Source organism: Grammomys surdaster, unplaced genomic scaffold, assembly GCF_004785775.1.
Source record: "Grammomys surdaster isolate TR1022 unplaced genomic scaffold, NIH_TR_1.0 126029, whole genome shotgun sequence".
NCBI lineage: Eukaryota > Metazoa > Chordata > Mammalia > Rodentia > Muridae > Grammomys > Grammomys surdaster.
In genome coordinates, this window is record NW_021620842.1 from 1,645,477 (window position 1) to 1,666,957 (window position 21,481).

The window sequence follows — 21,481 nt, forward strand, 5'->3', positions numbered from 1 at the left end:
GGAGGGAGGGAGGGAGGGAGGGAGGGAAGGAGGGGAGGGAGGGAGGGAGGAGAGGAAGGAGAGAAGGAAGGGGGAGAATAAAGAAAAGGAAAGCAAAAAGTATCAAGAGGCTAGAAAGAAGGAACAGAGGCTAAGAGCATTTGTTGTTCTTACATAGGACCCTGATTCAATTCCCAGAATTGACATAGTGACTAACATAACATGACTGTGTGTGTGTGTGTGTGTGTGTGTGTGTGTGTGTGTGTGTGAGATATTACACATAAAATAAACACAAAATATCGAAAAGTCATTTTATAGAATGTAGCATTTGGGAAAAGGAATACACTTATCCTAAACAAAGGAAAAGTTATTCAGAAAACAGATTAATCAAGCATGACAAAACACATCTATAATCTTAGTACTTTTTTTTTAAATTCTCTTTTTTTTTTTAAGATTGATTGATTTATTTTATGTATATGAATACACTGTCGCTGTCTTTAGACACACCAGAAGAGGGGATCAGATGCCATTGTAGATGGTTGTGAGCCACCATGTGGTTGCTGGGAATTGAACTCAGGACCTCTGGAAGAGCAGTCAGTGCTCTTAACCACTGAGCCATCTCTCCAGCCCTAATCTTAGTACTTTTGAGGAAGAGGCAAGAGGATTTTGACAAGTCAGAAGTCAGCATGGTCTACATACCAAACACTGGGTGAGGCAGCTAGAGTCCTACCTCAAAAACAAAAAGCAAAACAACAATAAACAAATCTAGTTTGCTTCACTAGCAAAAAAATAACAGCAGAAAACTAAGAAAACGACAAACTATCTGTGTGAAACACACCAGCTGTATGAAATAAAACATTCGTTTTCTTCTGGCCAAAATACAAGAGTTACCTTGGTATTTGTCTGAGCAGAGGCAGCAGCCACTGAAGAAATTGGAAATGCAGCTAGCAATTCAACAGTGATTGAATTCCTAACTTTACTTCCACAGACATTCAAAGGACAAAACAGTCCTGGCACTAATGTAATAACACATACAATAAGTAAATGGTGTCAATGAAAAAAAAAAGAAGCCGGTAGTGGTGGCGCACACCGGTAGGATTTGCTGAAGGAGGCAGAGGCAGGAGGATCAGGAGTTCGAGGCCAGCCTGGGCTACACATTTTGGGACCTGGAGAGATGGCTGAGTGGTTAAGAGCCCTGGCTGCTCTTCCAAAGGTCCTGAGTTCAATTCCCAGCAACCACATGGTGGCTCACAACCACCTGTAATGGGATCTGATGCCCTCTTCTGGTGTGTGTCTGAAGACAGCAACAGTGTACTCGCATACATAAAATAAATAAATCTAAAAAAAAAAAATCACATTAAAAAAAAAAAAAAGGGCAGCTTTCATCTTAAAGGAAATAAGAAATCAGTTCATTCTGGAGTGTTTTAAAATGACTATGGAACAGGGAATACAGATTTAGATTATTTCAAACTCCATGTTCCAATATGGAAGCAGTTTCATGACTTTTAGTTACAGAACTATGAGAAAAGAACATGAGTTACAGAACAAAGAGAATTATAAATCAAGTCAAGTTTAAAACACATTAAATATCAGAGGGGCAGTTACTGCAATTCAGGCCCTAGAAGGGTCTCTGATGACATTCTTAGCATTTGGTTGGCGAAAGCTGGTAGTCTACTACATAAATAGATTCCAAAAAGATTTTACCTGCGACTGTGTCCGTGTGTGGGTGTCAGACTCCTGGAACCGGAGCTGCAGACAACTGCTGTCATGTGAGTGCTGGGAATTGAACCTGGGGCCTCTGGAAGAGCAGCCAGTGCTCTTAACCACTGAATGGTATGCACTCACTGATATGTGGCTATTAGGCCAAAAGTTTGAAATACCCAAGATACAACTCATAGACCACTTGAAGCTCAAGAAGAGATAAGACCAAAGTGTGAGTGCTTCAGTCCTTAAGGGGGAACAAAATACTCACAGGAGGAAATATGGACATAAAGTGTGGAGCAGAGACTGAAGAAAAGGCCACCCAAGAGACTGTCCCACCTGGGGATCCATCCCACATACAATCGCAAAACCCAGACACTATTGTGAATGCCAAGAAGTGCTTGCTGACAGGAGCCTGATAGAGCTGTCTACTGAAAGGCTCTGCCAGAGCTTGACAAATACAAAGGCGGCTACTTGCAGCCAACCACTGGACTGAGTGCGGGGTCCCTGATGGAGGAGTTGGAGAAAGGATTGAAGGAGCTAAGGGGGTTTGCAGCCCCATGGAGGAGACCAACAGTGTCAATCAGCCAGACCCTCAGAGCTTCCAGCGAGACTAAACCACCAACAAAGGAGTACACATGGAGGGACCCTTGGCTCCGGCAGTAGACACGGCAGAGGATAGCCTTGTTAGACATAAGTGGGAGGAGCGGCCCTTGGGCCTGAGGGGGATAGATGCCCGGGTGTAGAGGAATGCCAAGGCAGGAAGGCGGAAGTAGGTGGGTGGTGGAGAGGCTTGGGGAGAGGGAATGGGATAGGAGGTTCTGGAGGGGAGACCTAGAAAGGGGATAGCATTTGAAATGAAAATAAAGAATATATCCAATAAAAGGAGAGAGAGAGAGAGAGAGAGAGAGAGAGAGAGAGATTTTGAGAGAGAGAGATTTTGAGAGAGAGAGAGAGAGATTTTGAGAGAGAGAGAGAGAGATTGAGAGAGAGATTGAGAGAGAGAGAGAGATTGAGAGAGAGGTTGAGAGAGAGAGAGAGAGAGAGAGGTTGAGAGAGAGGTTGAGATTGAGAGAGAGAGAGAGAGAGAGAGAGAGAGAGAGAGAGAGAGAGAGAGGTGTAAACCTTAAAGAAAAAAAAAAATTTACCTATTAGTCACAAGACTGCCAGGAGAAAAGAATGGCTACTAGGTGCAGATGACGACAACTAGCCCAAGATAAGGTAACTGCCTCCTGGGTCAGCAACATTCCAACCTTTCCACAGCATTGAAATTCTAATCAGTCAGTCAGGCTCCGCAGACGAGGCTGTTTTTCAAGAGTTCCAATTTACAATAGTAACTACAAAGAAAATGCAGAGCTAACAGAGAGGGTTCCTGTTTCAAAGCAGGCAATGGAAGGTGGTTCAGAGAAATAAAATCCAGGAGATGCCTAAAGGAGAGAAATCTCTTAGGCTCTGTTTTTCAAGAGACGGCAAGGAGGCAGATATGACTGAAAACAAGACAGAGAAGGGTGAGAGAAAACAAAGAGTAGAAAAAGAAGTTTGGAGTTTATCTGAGTATGTCAGGAAGTAATTATGGACTTCTAACCCATATCATATCCAGTTCCTGAACTCAGTCGTTTTTTTCACACCATTCAAAGAGATGAGAGCTCCTTAAGTATACCTCTTCCGGGGAAACTGAGGCAAAAAAGTAATCTTGCTCACATTTTGATGGCTGCTGTGAGAGGGAGGAAGACAAAGAGGAGGGAAGGAGGGAGTGAGAGGGGAATGGAAAAAGAAAAGCACCAAGGAGGCAAATTATCCAAAGAAAATGTATCCAGACAAAACAGAAGCTTGTATACATAGTGTGCACTGAGATCCAATTAGTATTTAGTATATTCTGAAGAAAATCTCATTACAGAAATGAAAACTGGTGCTTGCTTCAGCAGCATGTATACAGAAATAAAAAAGTAACAAAAGTCAAGATGTCTAAACGGAGGCTGGAGCTGTGCAGCTCAACTGTTCAATACTTGCATGCATTAGGATGGAGTTCAAACACAGGAATGGGGGTGGCAGTAAAGGGGGGAGGAGGTAGCTCTAGGCATCAGCAGTATTCCAACACCCAAAATCCTCACACTTGTGAGGCTGAGGCAGGAAGCACAGCTGGAGCTGTAGAGCAAAACCATGTGTGAAAACAAGGGAAGGGGGGTGGTGTCCAAGTATGGGGGGCATGCCTATATCCCAGCACTAGGGAGACTGAGGCAGGAAAATCACAAATTCAAGATCAGCCTGAGCTGCGTATAATTCGGAACCAGTATGGATAATAGGAGCCTGTCTTTGAAAAAATAAAAAGAAAAGAGCCCAGCCTGCAAATGCAGCTGCTCTGGAGACTTAAGACAAGGAGGATCACTGTAACTGTAAGGCTGGGCTACATAATGAGTTCAGTAGCCTGGGCCACACAGGAAGATAAGACCCCCGTCCTACTGCTTCCAAGTTGGAACATGGAATTTGAAGTAACATAAATCTGTGTTCCCAGGTCATGGTCACTCAAAATGGCTCCAGAATCTCTTATTCCCTTTTAAGATGAAAGCTGTGGGTTTTGCATTGACTGCATCCCATAACTAATAAGTGCTTAGCATATTGTACATATTACTGTTATATTTAAATGTATGTAGAATATGCCACCCAGAAAGAAAACAGTAAATAATGGGCCATTATGCAAAAAACAATTTCCTACTCCAAAATATCAAATGTATTAATAAACACATTCATCAGAAAAAGAAGAGGTTGAGTTACAGGCCAGAGACATGCAAAGGCACTGGACTCTGGCTGAGCTTTCAGAGTAGAGGCTGGGGATGTAAAATTAAATAAACAGTAAAGTACAAATCAGAAGAGCACTAAAGCCAAAAGAAGTAAAAACAAAGTATCAACCCCATTCTAAGAGCTAGGCGAACAGATAATGGGAAATGATTGGCTGAACAAAGCCTCTGAACCAACAAGGTAAACTGCAGGCTGGTTCCCAAAAGAAGAACTGCTGAAAGGTGGAGCAAAAAGGCTAACAATCTTAAAGGGATTATTCTGACTGCATGGGTAGATTAGACCAGCTACCACGGAATATGAAAGACGAAGTATTTTCAGTGTATCCCTTAATTCCAAGAGGCTGAGAAGGAATTGTGTAGGGGAGCTTAGGGAGTTGGGGGGTTGAAAAGTAAAGTGAGCTGTAAAATAAAAAGTAAAAATTGAGTCTGTCTCACTCTAATTAAACCTCATACCTGAAAGAAATTATGAATTATGTGTCAACTCCTAGTCCAAACTTACTATAGCTGGTATCTTGTTTCATTTAACACTACTTTTTAAATTTATATTTTAAGACTCACAACACCCTCTATAGTTATAAACATGAAAATACACATTGCATGTATATATAATAAGGCTTCTATCCCCAAAACTCTCCAGAACTGCAAAAACAAAACAAAACAATAAATGACAGTATACCATACCTCCCAAGAAATTCAGACGAGAACCAATAATGAAGAAAAAAGAATGGTGGCCTAAACCATTAATCTCTGAACTCTGGGAGCAGAGAATTCCAGGACAGTCAGAACTACAAAGTGAGACCCAGTTCTCAAAATATGTTACAGTCCAACCTTGAAGTAGATTGATTTCCAGCTTCACGAGGAAACTCCACACTAAATCACAGACTGGCCATACCAGTTTGCACTCCTCCATACTGAATAATCCTTTCCCCACCACCATCTGCTGTCATTTATTTTACTGATCTTGGCTAGTCTGACTGAGTTAAGATGAAATACCCAAATTTTAGTTTGCATTTCCCTGAGGACTAACAATATTGAACATTTAAGTGTTTCTCAGACATTTTGGGGGTTTTTTGTCTGTTTGGTTTTGTGGGTTTTTTTTTAAATAATTCTCTTGTCTAGTTCTGCACCCCATTTTTAATTGGGTTGTTTCCTGGACCTTCAGTTTTCTTGGTTCTTTGTACATTCTAGATACTGTAGCCTGTCACTTTGCCCAAATTATGGTGCCATTTTCCATATAAAAAGCTTTTCAGGTTCATGAGGTCCCATTCATTAATGTTGATCTTAGTGTCTGTCCTATCAATGTTCTATTCAGAAAATCCTTCCCTGTGCTAGTGAGTTCAAGACTATTCCTCTTTCCTATCATATTTGGGGTATATGGTCTAATGTTGAGGTCTTTGATCTATTTAGAGTTTAATTTTGTGCAGGTAGATATGGATGTATTTTCATTCTTCTTTCCTATCATATTTGGGGTATATGGTCTAATGTTGAGGTCTTTGATCTATTTAGAGTTTAATTTTGTGCAGGTAGATATGGATGTATTTTCATTCTTCTACATGCAGTCATCCAGTCTAACTGCATCATGCTTAAGATGCTCTCTTTTCTCCCCTGTGTAATTCTGGCTCCATTATCAAAATCCAGGTGTCCAACGGTGTGTGGAGTTATGTCTGGATCTTCAATTTTATTCCACTGAGCAACACATTTGTTTTTATAGCAATCCCATGCTGTTATTATTACTATAGCTTAATACAACTTGAAATCAGGGACAGTGCTACGTCCTTGCATACATATTCTACATCTTACTAAAGTGATACTTGTACATCCATGTTCATCACTTCTCTATACATAGTAGCCAGAAATTGGACACAGCTTAGGTGCTACTCAACTATTATATTTATTAGATATGTGAGCTATGATCAGAATAGCCACAGAAGTACCTAATTGGGGGGTGAGGGGTGGGGGAAGGCAGGTATCCCAAGGAAGAGAAACTAGAACATAGTGATGGAGAGCTAAATGGAAAGACAGAATAAGAAGATCAATTCTAGAAGGGAAATGGGAGGACAGGGTAAAAGAGAAAATATGGGGAAGTACACTGAAGGCCTGTTGAAAACCCATATAGAAACCTTCTACTTTACAAGTTCCTAAAATACATAATCTATGAACATAGTCTAAGTGGAATCATCACATACTGAGGGAGACAATACCACAACTAGATACCTGCCACAAAACCCCAGTGCTGGGCATGGGTTACATCATTTTGAGTCATTGGCCAAATGGCTCCCATAGACATCTGAGAAATGTAATAAACTTTTACCAAAGCTATTGTTTACTTGCCACAACCTGATGGTAAGGTCCTAATGCAGACCTAAATCACTTATTTATATCATCAAACATGAAGAAATGGAGCTGGTACCCAAATAGAAACTTTTTTTTTCCTTTTTCAAGACAGGGCTTCTCTCTATACCCCTGGCTGTCCTGGAACTCACTCTGAAGATCAGGCTGTCCTTGAACTCAGAAATCCAACTGCCTCTTGCCTCTCAAGTGCTGGGATTATAGGCCTGCGCCACCACTGCCAGGCCCAAATAGAACTTTTACAGTGCTAGAAGGTACTTTATACCATACTAGAGAAGAAAGTTAATCATCAACATCACCCAGTTACAAACCCTATAACATACAACAGTGATCTGACTGCAAGGTATATTGGTATTACTGGAGTAAACAACCACTTTTTTCTTGGATTTACCATAAGATGGAATCCATGACACTGATTTAAGTGGCCATGCACTTGAAATCGGTCATGGGTCTAGGGAAACCATCTTCTGTTATTCTACTAAAGGAACACTGCAATAAATGACTGCCATGAGCATGTTGCTATACCCATAGATCAGAACCTCACTCAGCCAGCATCACAGAAGCTTTTCCTTGCAGTAGACAGTAATTTAAACAGAGGCCCGCAACTGCGCCATGTGCAGAGCATGAGAAACTTTGAAACACTCAGTCTACATGGGATATCTTCAAATTTCTCCATCCCCAAATCTCAAGGATCTCTGCAGACCAAGGTGGAAAGACTATAAGGCCATAAGCAATGGAGGACTCTAAAGAAAGAGCATCTTCCAGGCACAACAATAACGCACATATGAACTCATAGAGCCTGTGGTAGCACAAAAAAAGATGTGTCCAGCTTCAAGCAAATGAGGTCCCAGCTAAGAGGGATACGTGAACATGGAGTCCCACCCCTAAACAAGAATCTGTTTGTAATTGATAACTCCTGGAAAAGTCAGTTCTCTCCAATGGAGTGGCACTGGATATATCAACCACATGCCAGGGCAAGTCCCGGCCCAGAATTAGTTGACCAAGATAAAAAAAAGCATATATTCTTTTTCCTTTCTCTCTCTTCTCTCCAACCCCCATCCCCAACCCCTTGCCATTCTCCTTCTCTCTCTGCCTAGGCCTGTGTCTGTGTATATATATTTTTTATTTTTTTATATGTGAAATTGATTTTCTGTTAGTTTGGAGTTTTAGTTGGTTGTTGGGTTTTGTGGGGAGCTTGAGAGAGAACACGAAGTATGTAAATAATAGTTGGAGAGGATCTGGGAGGAGTTTGTGGAGGGAAAACAACAGGATCAAAATATACTGTTTGAAAAAATTAAATATAAATAAACAAGAAACAGTACTTACAGGAGCATTAAATATTAATATGCAATAAAAGAAGACAATTTTTCTAGTCCACCACCTTAAAAACTCAGCCAGAACTACTGCTTCGAAGACAATTTAAAAAAAAAAAAAGACCTGCATTACATATTGAACTTAATGACAGTACAGAATGTACTTGTTTTATCATTTTGTCTCTAACAAATAATAAGAGGTATCAAGGGCATAGCTATAAGCAGTAAGAAACACTGCTACAGAAAGTGGGACTGGAAATGTAGCTTGGTAGTTTGCCTACCATGCACCAAGCTTTAAATTCAATCTCCAGGGTTGAGTCAAACAACGGTAATCCCAACACCCAAGAGGTAGAGACACAGATAACCATTCACCAATCTATGCGGGCTACAGGAGACAGTCTCAAGACAAAAGAAAAGGAAAGAGGGGGAGGGGAGAGGGGAGAATTAAATAAGATTTTTAATACAATAAAGCAAACCTCAGCGTTGAGTTTTATTGTATTACCAATTTTGTGGAGAACTATAAACATTATGTGTAAATTCTAAACATTAAAATGGGAGGGAGGACCTAAAACTCCCGAACAACTAGGCAGTACATTCCAAAACAAAACATGATAGGTTACCAAGCCAGCAAGCCTTAGTGATCATGCTAAACAATAAAAAACAAGCTTTTCTTCTTTTTTTTCAATCTTAGAGACTGAACCTAAGGTGTTCAGATACTAAGCAATTGGCCCTACCACTTGTGCTATATCCCCAGCCCAGGAGTCGGGGACAGACCGTGAAATTTTAGCGAGTGAATAGCCAGTAACAGTGCAGAAATATGACCCGCCAGGAATCCCTGCACTGGTAAGGCAGAGGCAGGTGGACTTCCTTGCGCTCCAGGCCAGCTATCATACAGAGTTTTAGGTCGGGCAGGACTACATATAATAAGACCTTGACTCAAAAACAACCAACAAAATATTTTTAAAGTCAATACCAAACGTTTTAACCATCACACTTTTAAATTAGAATACTAGTAACTTTGGCAATAGAAACAGTGAAGCTGGCACCCCTCCCGCCCTTTTTAAACGCAAAACTCAAGTTGGGTAAAATACTGCAAAGACTGGTGCTAACCTAAGCATACCTAGCCTCTCAAAAGCGTTTCCCAGGCACCGAATTCCCGCAATTCTAACTTAAGGTTTATAAGCAGTGCTAGGTAAATAAATCACCAACTGTGAGTGACTGTACTGGGTGCAAGATTAAAAAAACAAAACAAAATCAAAAACAAAAAAGTTTGCTAAGTCTTCTCTGAGAGCACCTGACCAAAGGCACTACGTGCGAGCTTGTCCGGCTCAACCACACCGGTGGCTGCCTTCTGAGTCCATTAGAAAAGCATCAGAACTGAGTCCAGCTGCTTTCACTGCTGAGCGCAGAACACCAAGTTCTAGCCCGGGCTAGATCGCCTGCCTTCACCGCGGCATTACCACCGCACAACACGCCCTCTCTCCCTGGCAGTTTACATGCCGCATCGAAATCGCATTTACTAAGCGCCCACTGTCTACCCTGCATCATGGCTCCCCCCACTCCCCACCCCCAGGAACAGCACAAAGAAATGGCCTCAAGACGGAGGAAAGAAAAACGAAAAGATCATCTGCCAGGGCCAAGAACCAACCCGAGCGAGGGTCGGTCTACCTGCTACCTCGCGGATCGGGACATCCTGACCCAAGGGAGGCTCGGAGGGTGCACAGGCCCGGCCTTCCTGGAGTCGGCCGCACAGGGGTTGGTCGGCGTCCCAGACCACACAGGCGTGGCAGTCCGGAGCAACACCACCTCGGATCGTCTACGCGGAGGCCGGCGAGCGAGCTCCCGAACCCGGAGGGCCAGAATGGACTGTCAGGGCCGCCTCCTCCCTCTCAGCTGACTGCCGTGCACCACGGAGCGCCCAGGCCCGTGCCTCCCTGCGATGACCAAACCCAGGCCGCCACCCTTCCCGCTCCGTCCGGACCTAGAAGCGGTTACCTGCGCCGCTGGCGGAGGTCCAGACGCCACCCGAATGAAAGGGATGAAAGTGCGGCCTCCCCTGAGGGTTTTGGGAATCTTTGGAAGACTTGTTCCGCACTAGGTGACAGCTGTTCGCTGCGCACGCGCACGGGGCGCCACCACGGGATCCCTCCGCCGCTCCCCTCCCTCCCGGCTCCTAGGTGGGCGGGAGGCGGCTCGGGCGCGTAGGCGGGGCGGGCTGGCTCTCCCTGCGTGTGGCGCACTCGCCCCCACGTGACCGCCGGGCCGGGCGCTCTCTGGGTCACGTGGGTTTCTAAACTGCTTAAAGGTACCCGACACTGTACGCCGAGACTTCCGCTTCTTGCTTAGTCTAAGTTGGCTGCTGTGTGTTTCCTTTTGCCTCGGGGACAGGCACGTCTCTTCTTTCTCAAAGGAGGAAAACACTGAAAAAGCAGAGCAGTCAGGTGCACCGATCTTTGTCGGATCTCTTGCTGTGTTCCCACAGGGCTGGACCTGAAATAAAATACTACACAAATCCCGCGCCTGCCAGGACTAGATGCGAGTCTATGGGAACCCTCAGTGCAAGAACGGCTGGCTGATTTTTACCTCGGGTGGAGGTGATCAGGAAGAACAGGCCCACGATGACATGGTCCTATGGTCCTGCCCTGGTACACCAACCAATGGACTGCACCTCTGAGCCTCCTTCAGTCAGAGATCCCATGTAAACACAGTGTTCCCAAATTCTTAGTAACCAGCCTGCCCTTGAGCGAAAAGGCCTAATTCTTGGCTAGGGAACCTGAGTTGAGTTACCTTGCTACATGTCTGTGTAAATCTGACTTCCAAGACAGCAGGGGAATCACACTGACTTCAAACTCTTGCTTCCAGATAGGTGGCTAAACAAACCCTAAGTGCTCTGCAAGGCTGAACAGTTTTTACTATCCCACAGTTCCCACTTGGGTCTTTTGTTGCATTTCCTCTAATAATTAAGACTGGCCAGGTATATACAAAAGTGAGCACACAGGGCCATCATTTAACGTGTTGTTTTGTTACAAAACAAAGATTTTTAGTGATGTGGCGCATATCTATAACCCAAGACTTGGGACATAGAGATCAGAGGATTAGATATTGAAGGTCATTCTCAGCGCAAAGTAGACTTGAGGTTAGCCTGGGCTACGTGATACATTGTCAAAAACTGATAACCACTTTTTAAAAAACTATCTCAACATATACATTTAAAACGTACTTAAATGTGTTTCTTTTTTTATCAGAGGAAACACTGTAAAGACAGATGGAATGTGTTTAACTGAAAGAGAATGAGATTTAACAACCTTATTTTTTCGACTGTTTGGGGGAAAAAAAAACAGTACTGAACTTACCTAACTTATGTAGTCAACTGGTAATTTATCTGTATATTGTAGAGATTGCCGACCATCCTCCAAGGTAATTGAATATGCTAAAACCGTAGATACATATCTTAAAATTTACGGGCATTTTGTGACTAGAAAAAATTGCATGTATATTAATTAAATAGTTGAAATGGTTCAATGAATAGGTACTCTTATTATCTTTGTTAAGCAGAGAGATTAAAAAATACATCAAGCCCAGTGTACTGACACCTTTAGTCCAGCATTCAGGAGACAGAGGAAGACAGATCTCTAAATTCAAGGCCGATTTGATTTACAATGTAGATCAGTGTGGGCTGTAAAGATAAACATGAGAAACCTTGTCTCAAAAGAAAGAAGTGGGAGGAGGTGAAAAAGAAGTTTATCCACAGTTGGGTGAATTAAATCAGTCTGAGAGAGACAAATACTTCATCTCATTTATAGGCCCTAGATATTGTATACACACACACTCAGCATACATATTAATGACATGAAAATAAAAGCAGGACTGCCTTGGGAAAGGAGAAGACTAATGAGTGAAAGTGCAATCTAGGAAGGTGTGCTTAAAACATAGTATACTTTTGGGCTGGAGAGATGGCTCAGCGGTTAACAGCACTGACTGTTCTTCCAGAGGTCCTGAGTTCAAATCCCAGCAACCACATGGTGGCTCAAAACCATCCGTAATGAGATTGGATGACCTCTTCTGGTGTATCTGAAGACAGCTACAGTGTACTATTCATAAATAAAATAAATAAATAAATCTTTTTTAAAAAAAAACATAGCATACTTTTAAGAAAATAGCTTTAGTCAACTCTGTATAACAGAAATAAAAGTCAATGTCAAAAATGTGCCGTTTGGCCGGGCGGTGGTGGCGCACGCCTTTAATCCCAGCACTTGGGAGGCAGAGGCAGGCGGATTTCTGAGTTCGAGGCCAGCCTGGTCTACAGAGTGAGTTCCAGGACAGCCAGGGCTACACAGAGAAACCTTGTTTCAAAAAACCAAAAAAAAAAAAAAAAAAAACCAAAAAAAAAAAAAAAAGTGTGCCGTCTGCCCTCCACACCCCTGTGCACACACACTACACCCCCCACACACACACACACCGGTTTGTCGGTATGCCTTGAATCCCAAAATTTGGGATACAGAGCCAGGTGGATCTACTGAGTTCAAGGCCAGCCTTGATAAGTCTACTACTTATCAAGTTCCAAGACAGCAAGGTGTGGAAAGAGATACCTTATCCCAAAAACAAAACAAAAAACCAGAAGTTTTTTCAAAGCTTGCTGGGTGTAGTGCCACAGGACTTTATGGCCTCAGCAATGGTTGGTGGTTCTCCCGTGAGTTCAAAGCCAGCCCGACTATATATAGGTTAACTGGAGCTAAATAGTAAGACCCAGTCTTAAAAAAGAAAGGAAGGAAGGAAAAGAAGAAAGGAAGGATAGAAAGAACTGTAAATAGTGCACATGTATATTTGTGTTTGTGTAAAGAAAAAAAAGTGACAAATTTTTTTAAAAAAGCAAATATAAGTACAACATGTATGCCCAGTCATAAAGGAGGCAAAGGGGGGAAAAAAATAAAACCCAAAACAAAGGACTATCTAAACAAAAGAAGCTATCGGCTGTATTAGACTGGAAACCTAGTGTCCTAGAACAAAAAGCCTGGAGACCTGAACTCCCATCCCTCACATTTGCAGAAATACAATGTTGCACAAATAGCATTTGTTTTAATATAGCAAGTTACATTATCCTGCTTTTATTGTTGTTGTTGTTGTTTGGGATCTTTGATTACTTGAGTTTGGGGGTGGCTTCTTTTGCGCTTCTGTTTTTTTGAGACAGGGTTTCTCTGTGTAACAGTCCTGCCTGGCCTGGACCGTACTTTGTAGATCAGTCTAGCCTCGAACTCTCAGAGATTCACCTGCCTCCACCTGCTAGTGCTGGGATTAAAGATAACACCACCACACCTGCCTAGATTCTCGATTTTTTAATCAGAAGGTTTACTTTCCTGAATTGAGCATTTTTGAAATAATACTCAAAGGCCTCAAGTTACTGCTTGAGGCTTCTTTTATGGAACCTAAAGGGAGGAGGGAATGATGGTGATGGTGGAGATGAGGAGGAGGAGGAGGAGGAGGAGGAGTAGGAGGAGGAGGAGGAGGAGGAGGAGGAGTCTCTTTTGGGAGGTGTTTGTTTTTTGAAGTAGGATCTTCTTATGTAGTTGTAATGGCTAATTTTGTCAGCTTGACTACGTCTGGAATCAACTAAAACCCAAACAGCTGGACTGTGAGAGCTTTTTCTTGTTTGGATCATTTGAAGTGGATCATTTAGACTCAGACTAAATCTGGTGTGCACCTTCTGATGGCAATCCTTATAAAGGAAAAAGAGAGCTTTTTTTTTTTAAGATTTATTTTTATTTGTTTTATGTTTGTGAGTACACTGTCACTCTCTTCAAACATACTAGAAGAGGGCATCAGATCCCATTACAGATGGTTGTGACCCACCATGCTGGGAATTGAACTCTGGACCTCTGAAAGAGCAGTCAGTGTTCTTAACTGCTGAGCCATCTCTCCAGCCCAGAAGAAAGCTTTTGCTTTTTGGCTGCTTGTCCACTTGCTGATGCTGAAGCTTTAGAACACACTCGTTCAGGATTTCAGCATAGCCCGAAGATCAGCTAGAATTTCTAGCCTCGTGGACTGTCAACTATCAGATTCTTGGCCTTCCTGTCAAGAGACAGTTATTTTTGGACTAGCCTGTAATTCACTCCAATAAATGACAGAACCTGCACTCACACACAAATGTACACACACACACACATTTATTCATTCTGTCAGTTCAGTACCTTTAGAGAATCCTGACTAATACAGTAAACCATCGTGGCTTTTTACGTGAGGTGAGCCTCTAGCATCAGTCTCTCACGTGCTAGGTAGACAGTCTTGAGTCACCAACATCTAGTAATTCTTAATTCTTTTGCGGGGGAGTGGCAGGGGGAGGGGCCAGTTAGAGACAGGGTTTCTCTCTGTAGCCCTGGCTGTCCTGGAAGTCAGTCTGTAGACCAGGCTGGCCTCGAACTCATAAGCCTGCCTGCCTCTCCCTCCCAAGTGCTGGGATTAAAGGCATGCACTACCACTGCCTGGCATAATTCTTAATTCTTGAAATGTTCCTTTGCCTGTAAATCCTGTCATTGAACTTCACAGCCTGTTCTGAAACCAGATCTCACCACCTGGTCGTAATAAGCCAATTAAAAGAGGACAAGGAATAGAAAAATAAATAAATTTATTTGAAAACAGAGAAAGTGGATTTATTTAATGTTCATTGGAAAGAGAGATTAAAAAAGAAAATCAATGAGTTCCCTGAGATTAAAATTTAAGTAGAGAACCAAGATATGCACATCTAAGCACTCACCATCAAGACTTGTTTTCAACAACCACCATTGACTAAGCCTCATTCTTATGCAACTGGGTAGTCTGACAAATTGCTAAAACTATGAAATCTCTTTCCTGGAAAGTCCCCTTTCGGTGTGGTGCCTTTTCCTGATCCCAGCATGAGTTTCCTATTTCTTTCAGGTCCATTGTTTCAATAGTCTGGAAGTCAGATTGAGAGACATGTTGTCTCTTTATAATATATTCATTTCTTTCTGACCTATTACTCTACCTTGAAACACGACTCTCCTTCCTAAGACCACCAAAGACTTCAGGAAGTATCCCTAACTGTTCTCTTGGATGTCTCCAATGTGGATAGGACCGAAGGAGACCCAAGAAGCTACATGCTTCTATTTTCCTGTCCCCATCTCTCATACTGTCTAACCTCATCAACAGGTCCCCATTTTAAGGAATGGTCCATGTAGCCCTCTAAGTATCTCAGAGGTTCCATGTCTTTCTTCATGCTCCTCTACCATATTGCTATCCTTAACCCCATCCAAGGTTTCAAACTTTCCCCTGACAGCTTTCTCATGAACAATATAAGTGGCCTTATTAAAAGTGGAGAAACGAAAAGGTATTGTTTTCAGAGAAGTAGAAACCAGGAGATAGTTTTCTATTGTGGGCATGAACTTTTTTCTTTAAGCTCTTCTGAAATTACTAAGGCTTTTGTTTGGTGTGGTTTGGTTTTCTTGTTTTATTGAGCACTGTGTGTAGTACAGGCTAATCTCAAACTCTCTAACCCATCTAGGCTAATCTTTATCCTCTTGCCTACACTTCCCAAATTCTGAGATTAAAAGTGTGAGCCACCACAACTGGTTGTTGTTGTTGTTCATTGGCTTCCAAATGCTAATGTGCAGAGGAATGTCCTGGTGAATCTTCAACATCATGTGTTATACTAGCATTCTCTTCGTCATTCACTAGTTCATTAGTCACTGAAGAAACAACTGGGTACAGAGAAAAGCATAGACCCACAGACTCCTCCTTCACTTCTCATACTCTTTCACAGAATCCACTTGTGAATTAAGTCTGAATTTGTTTATAAATTTGTTTTTGGCTTATTTGCAACAGTCTCCTATAGTCTAGGTGACCTTGACCTTTCTACATAGTTAAAGACATCTTTGACAGCCTACTTCTGTCTCTCAATTACTGGAATTGCAAGTATATTCCACGATACTCAACTCAATTTATAGAAATACCTTGTTCTAAAATTTGCTATATTGAGATTCCAGAATCAAGTAGCCTGCCTACTCATACCACGCCCTAGAAGTGACCTAATGTTGACTGGAAAATTACAAGCTTTTTTTTATTCCATAGTTGTTGCAGGATGTTTGATCATTGTGAATCTTAAGATTGTGTTATTAACTGGAAAGTAAAACTGCTTTTAGCTACGCCATGGCTGAACCTCAGCTCACACCTTTAATCCATGAGCTTTCTGCTTGAGCATTGTAAACAGGGATAAATAAAGTCAACCATAAGTCAAAAGTCAGAGGAAGCAACCAGCTGACAGGAAGTGGACATAGGATGATTAAGAAAAAACAGAGCTTATCAGGGAATTAGGAGGATAGAAAGAGAGATGTACAAAAGTAGAAAGGGAAGAGTCAGTTTGAAGGAGGTTTTTGGTGACTGTGTGAGAGAGGAGGAGAGCTTGCTTTGGGGATGTCAGCTGAGGAGTAAGCTCAGCTGAGTGCTTTTTCTGCCTCTCTGTGCTAGCAGGCTTCCACCCCAGCGTCTGGCTCCTGAGTCTTTATTGGTAAAGTCGAACCTTTAAGATTTTGTTAAGAACAACATATAGTCAAACTTGTGTTCATGGACATGAGTCACTTAGGTACCCAACTAGACATGTGAACTTGACTCTGAAGAAGTTATGTATGCTAAAAGTATCTTCTGCTATCCCTTGTTCCAGGTTCTTGTTATTTTATCAACTGTCAATAATTGTTTTACTGGGATAGTCAATGTCTAGAGTGGAACCTTTCAGTTTCTTGTTTCAAAGAACTGAAATAAGGACACACAGATTTCAAAGTAACAAAGACACTTTATTCAAAATTAAAGTGATAGAATTGTTAAGAGTAATTGTCAAGAATAACAGCAGGCCCCAAGAGTGAGAGAATATTCATTGGTCTACAGTTATCATTTGGGGTTTATTTTTATGAGATATAAATGAAGAAGGGGCTGGTTACTAAGCGATGTAACATGGACAGGTCTCTAGTTTGACTGGCACGGTAAAATTATATGACCTTTTTCTCTACTGTGCATGTCCCTTGCTGTCAAGCATGTAATTGTAATCATTCATGCCCAATCATGCATAAGATGATAAGAAAATTCACTCAGAGGGCAATTTGTCTTATTACATACTCATCTAAAATTAGTTCATGTCATATCAGCCTTTACCATGATTCTCTACCAAGATAAAACTAAGAATGCATTTAAATAGAGACTTTCCTAGTTTTGTGGATGTTAGGGGAAGAGAAACTTACTCCATTGTTTGTAGTATGTATATGTATGTGACTGGATTGTACATGGGGGTTTGGGTTACTGTATACATTTTTAGGAGAGTGATATGAACACATAGTACATGCAAGTGAGGTTCTCAGGCTGATAAGAGCACTATTGAAGAGGGGTTTGTACATATCTCCAACATTGCTTATGTGTGCCCACTTCAGTTGAACATAGTATATGCTTATATTTGGGAGACAGAGACAGAGGGATCAGGAAAACAAGGCATCTTTGGCTAAATAATGAGTGAGTCTGAGTTCACACCCTGGGTTCCATGAGACTCGATTTCAAATGAAGAAGTTAATAAAATAAAACAGTACTTAAGGATTGATTATGCACACGCTTGAAAATCCTTCTTGTTCATTAACTCAGTAAATGAACATCCATTCATCAACTGCCTCATGCACTTAATTATTCAGCCTGCCACCAATAGAGAGACATTTAAACAAGGTAGACCTGCCCATAAATTGCCTCAGTGATGCCACTGGATTCCATTACCACTGACAAAACTATTCCTATTGACCTAATTTCATTAGCTATATTTAACATAAGAGGATTATCTGCCTAGCAGCTGTACTGTTTTAATCTGATTAATCCCTTTTCACTTTGGATGATGTGTTTTATTTTTGTTTCTTTATCTTTTAGACAGGGTCTCATGTATGCCATGCTGACCTAGAATTCACTGTGTTGCTAAGAGCAGTAATGGGTACAAGGGGTATGGGTACTAGACACTATTCAATTTAACCTTCTAGAACTCATAGACATTTACCTTAAACTCTCGAGCCTCCTCTACCAAGATACTCTTACAATAAGGTTGTCACGCATTTCTAACACCTGATGTTCTCAGTGGCTTTTGCTTGTGTTCTTTGGCATAAGGGCTTTACTCTAGACTTCCACGCAAGCCCTTGGAGTTGGCTCCCTTGTTCCCAAGAGCTACAGAACGACATTGTCACCCTTTCATTTCAGTCACACCTTGCCTTGAAAAGGATCTAGTTTGGGTGAACAATATCTACCTTCCATGTACTTCACACCACATACTCTTGGAAGGAAAATTGCCCATCCTATCAACTGTTAGCATAGGCTTTAAAAGCCTTCCTGGAGTTTACTAGCACATTATTTTGCTTTCTATTGATTTTGTTGTCTAGGAACTCCAGGTTGACCCAAATCTTACCAATTTCTTAGTCAGTTTTTCCCCTCTTTCATCCCATCGTGATAGATTTTGCATTTTATAAACCAAATTTATTTGTTGGCCTGCATCATTTAGATTTTTCAGAGCTTCTTCTAAAGATTATGGCTGACCATAAGGCCCAGGAACTGAACTAAAACCCCACATCACTAGTGAGGTCCCTGTTGAATCAATCCCTATTTTTATTAAAAGTCTCCTATAAACATAGCTCCATCAAGCCTAGGAAATTTGTCATCAAACACTGCCTAATTCTCTCCTTCCTTTATGGCCTTCTAGTTTGTGATCCTCACACAGACCTCAACTGTCAGTAACCAGTGCATCTAATGGATCCTATAACCCAGCTAATCAGGATCCTGATTTAACTCACATTTTTCTAGGTTATGTAGCCATCTCAGGAATGGATAAATAGTTTTATTATCCAGTTTCTGTATTTCACAGCTGAGATTGATCCTATTTCCCTCCACTTCACAAAACCTTATGAACCAGGCTGTGCCAGGTTCTTTTATTGTTGTTTAAATGTCTTCCCACATTCAAGCAGTTGAGAAATAAAATACTATTAGGGCCTCTTTCATTGGGCCATTTTAAAGATTTCCACTTCTTGCTGTATAACAAATTTTGTCTTTCTCAGTGTTACAGGTTGGACCTGTATGGGTATCTTCTATCACATGTATCTTCATCTCTTAACCCCCTTTTCCCATACTTCTTTTTAAAAAATTGTATATTTTTTTATTTACATTTCAAATGTTATCCCCTTTCCTGGTTTCCTCTCCAGAAACCCTCATCCCATTCCCCCTGCTCCTGATTCTATGAGAGTGCTCCCCCCCCCCCCCCCCCCACACACACTCCTGCCTCACTGCCCAGGGATTTCTCTATACTGGGGCATAGAGCCTTCACAAGACCAAGGACCTCCCCTCCCATTGATGCCCAACAAGGCCATCCTCTGCTACATATTCGGTTTGAGCCATGGGTCCCTCTATGTGTACCCCTTGGTTGGTGGTTTAGTCCTTGGGAGCTGTGGGGGGATCTGGTTGGTTGATACTGTTTTTCTTCCTATGGAGCTGCAAACCTTTTCAGCTCCTTCAGTCCTTTCCCTAACTCCTCCACTGGGGTCCCTGTGCTCAGTCCAATGGTTGGCTGTGAGCATCCACCTCTGTATTTGTCAGGCTCTGGCCAAGCCTCTCAGGACACACTATATCAAGCTCCAGTCAGCATGCAATTCTTGGCATCCACAATACTGTCTGGGATGGATCTGCAGGTGTAGCAGTCTCTCGATGGCCTTTCCTGCAGTCTCTGTTTCATACTTTGTCCCCGTATTTCCTTCAAACAGGAGCAGTTCTGGATTAAAAATTTGGAGATGAGAGGGTGGTCTCATCCCCCAACGAGGGGCCTTGCCTAACCTCTGGATATGGTCTCTACAGGTTCTTCCTCTGCTTTGTTGGTCATTTCAGTTAATCTTAGCCCAGTTGGGTCCTGGGAGCTTCTTGCTTTCTTGGCATCTGGGACTTGCTGGTGGCTATCCCTACATTCCCTCATTGCTACACACCTCTGTCAAAATTCCTGTCCCTCTGTATATCATCCCAGTCTCCTCCCATACCTGATCCTGCCCCTCTTTTACCCCTTCCCTCCTCTCTTCCTCCCAAGTCCCTCCTACCCTCCACCTCCGTTGAGCATTTTGTTCCCCCTTCTAAGAAGGACTGAAGAATCTACACTTTGTTCTTCCTTCTTCTTGAGCTTCATGTGATCTGTAAATTGTATCTTGGGTATTCCAAGCTTTTGGGATAATATCCACTTATCAGCCAGTGCATACCATGTGTGTTCTTTTGTGACTGGTTACCTCACTCAAGATGATATTTTCTAGTTCCATCCATTTGCCTAAAAATTGCATGAAGTCATTGGTTTTAATAGCTGAGTAGTATTCCATTGTGTAAATGTACCACATTTTCTGTATCCATTCCTCTGTTGAGAGACATCCGGGTTGTTTCCAATTTCTGGCTATAATAAATAAGGCTGCTATGAACATAGTGGAGCATATGTTCTTGTAATATGTTGGGGCATATGCCCGGGAGTGGTATAGCTGCGTTCTCAGGTAATATTATGTCCAATTATCTGAGGAACCACCAGACTGATTTCCAGAGTGTTTGTACCAGCTTACAACCCCACCAACAGTGGAGCAGTGTTCCTCTTTCTGTTCTCCACATCCTTCCCAGCATCTGTTAACACCTGTTATTTGGGTTTTTTTTTAAGATTTACTTATTTTTTTTTATGTGAGTACACTATAGCTGTGTGTACAAGGACATCAAATCTCATTACAGATGGTTTTGAGCCACCATGTAGTTGCTGGGAATTGAACTCAGGACCTCTGGAAGAGCAGTCAGTGCTCTTATCCTCAGAGCCGTCTCTCCAGCCCAACACCTGAGTTTTTTTTTATCTTAGCCATTCTGACTTGTGTGAGGTAGAATCTCAGGGTTGTTTTGAATTGCATTTCCCTGATGACTAAGGATGTTGAACATTTCTTTAGGTGCTTCTTGGCTATTTGAGATACCTTGGTTGAGAATTCTTTGCTGAGGTCTGTATCCCATTTTTTAATAGGGTTATTTGGTTCTCTGAAATCTAACTTCATGAGCCCTTTGTATATATTAGATATTAGCCCTCTATGAAATGTAGGATTGGTAAAGATCTTTTTCCAACCTGTTGGTTGCCATTTTGTCCTATTGACAGTGTCCTTTGACTTACAGAAGCTTTGTAATTTTATGAGGTCCCATTTGTCAGTTATTGATCTTAATGAGTACAAATTTTCTGATCCCAGGAAGGTTTTTTTGGCAAATATCTGATTTTGTATTCTCTCTTTAAAAAGGGGATTAATTTTATGTGTATTAGTGTTTTGTCTAAATGTATGCATG

The 21,481-nt window shown here is 41.9% G+C and overlaps 1 protein-coding gene across 2 annotated transcripts in view; it reads right to left on the reverse strand.

Moving 5' to 3' along the window:
- The window catches only part of Kdm4c (lysine demethylase 4C), a 171,482-nt gene extending 161,145 nt beyond the window's left edge, over positions 1–10,337 (reverse strand). The window contains exon 1 of one of the 2 annotated variants that reach the window (XM_028754608.1): positions 10,133–10,337. The gene's annotated coding sequence lies outside the window, so the exon portion shown is untranslated. The remainder of the gene's footprint in view (positions 1–10,132) is intronic. The other variant, XM_028754609.1, reaches the window with a different exon arrangement.
- Between the last annotated feature and the right edge of the window lie 11,144 nt (positions 10,338–21,481).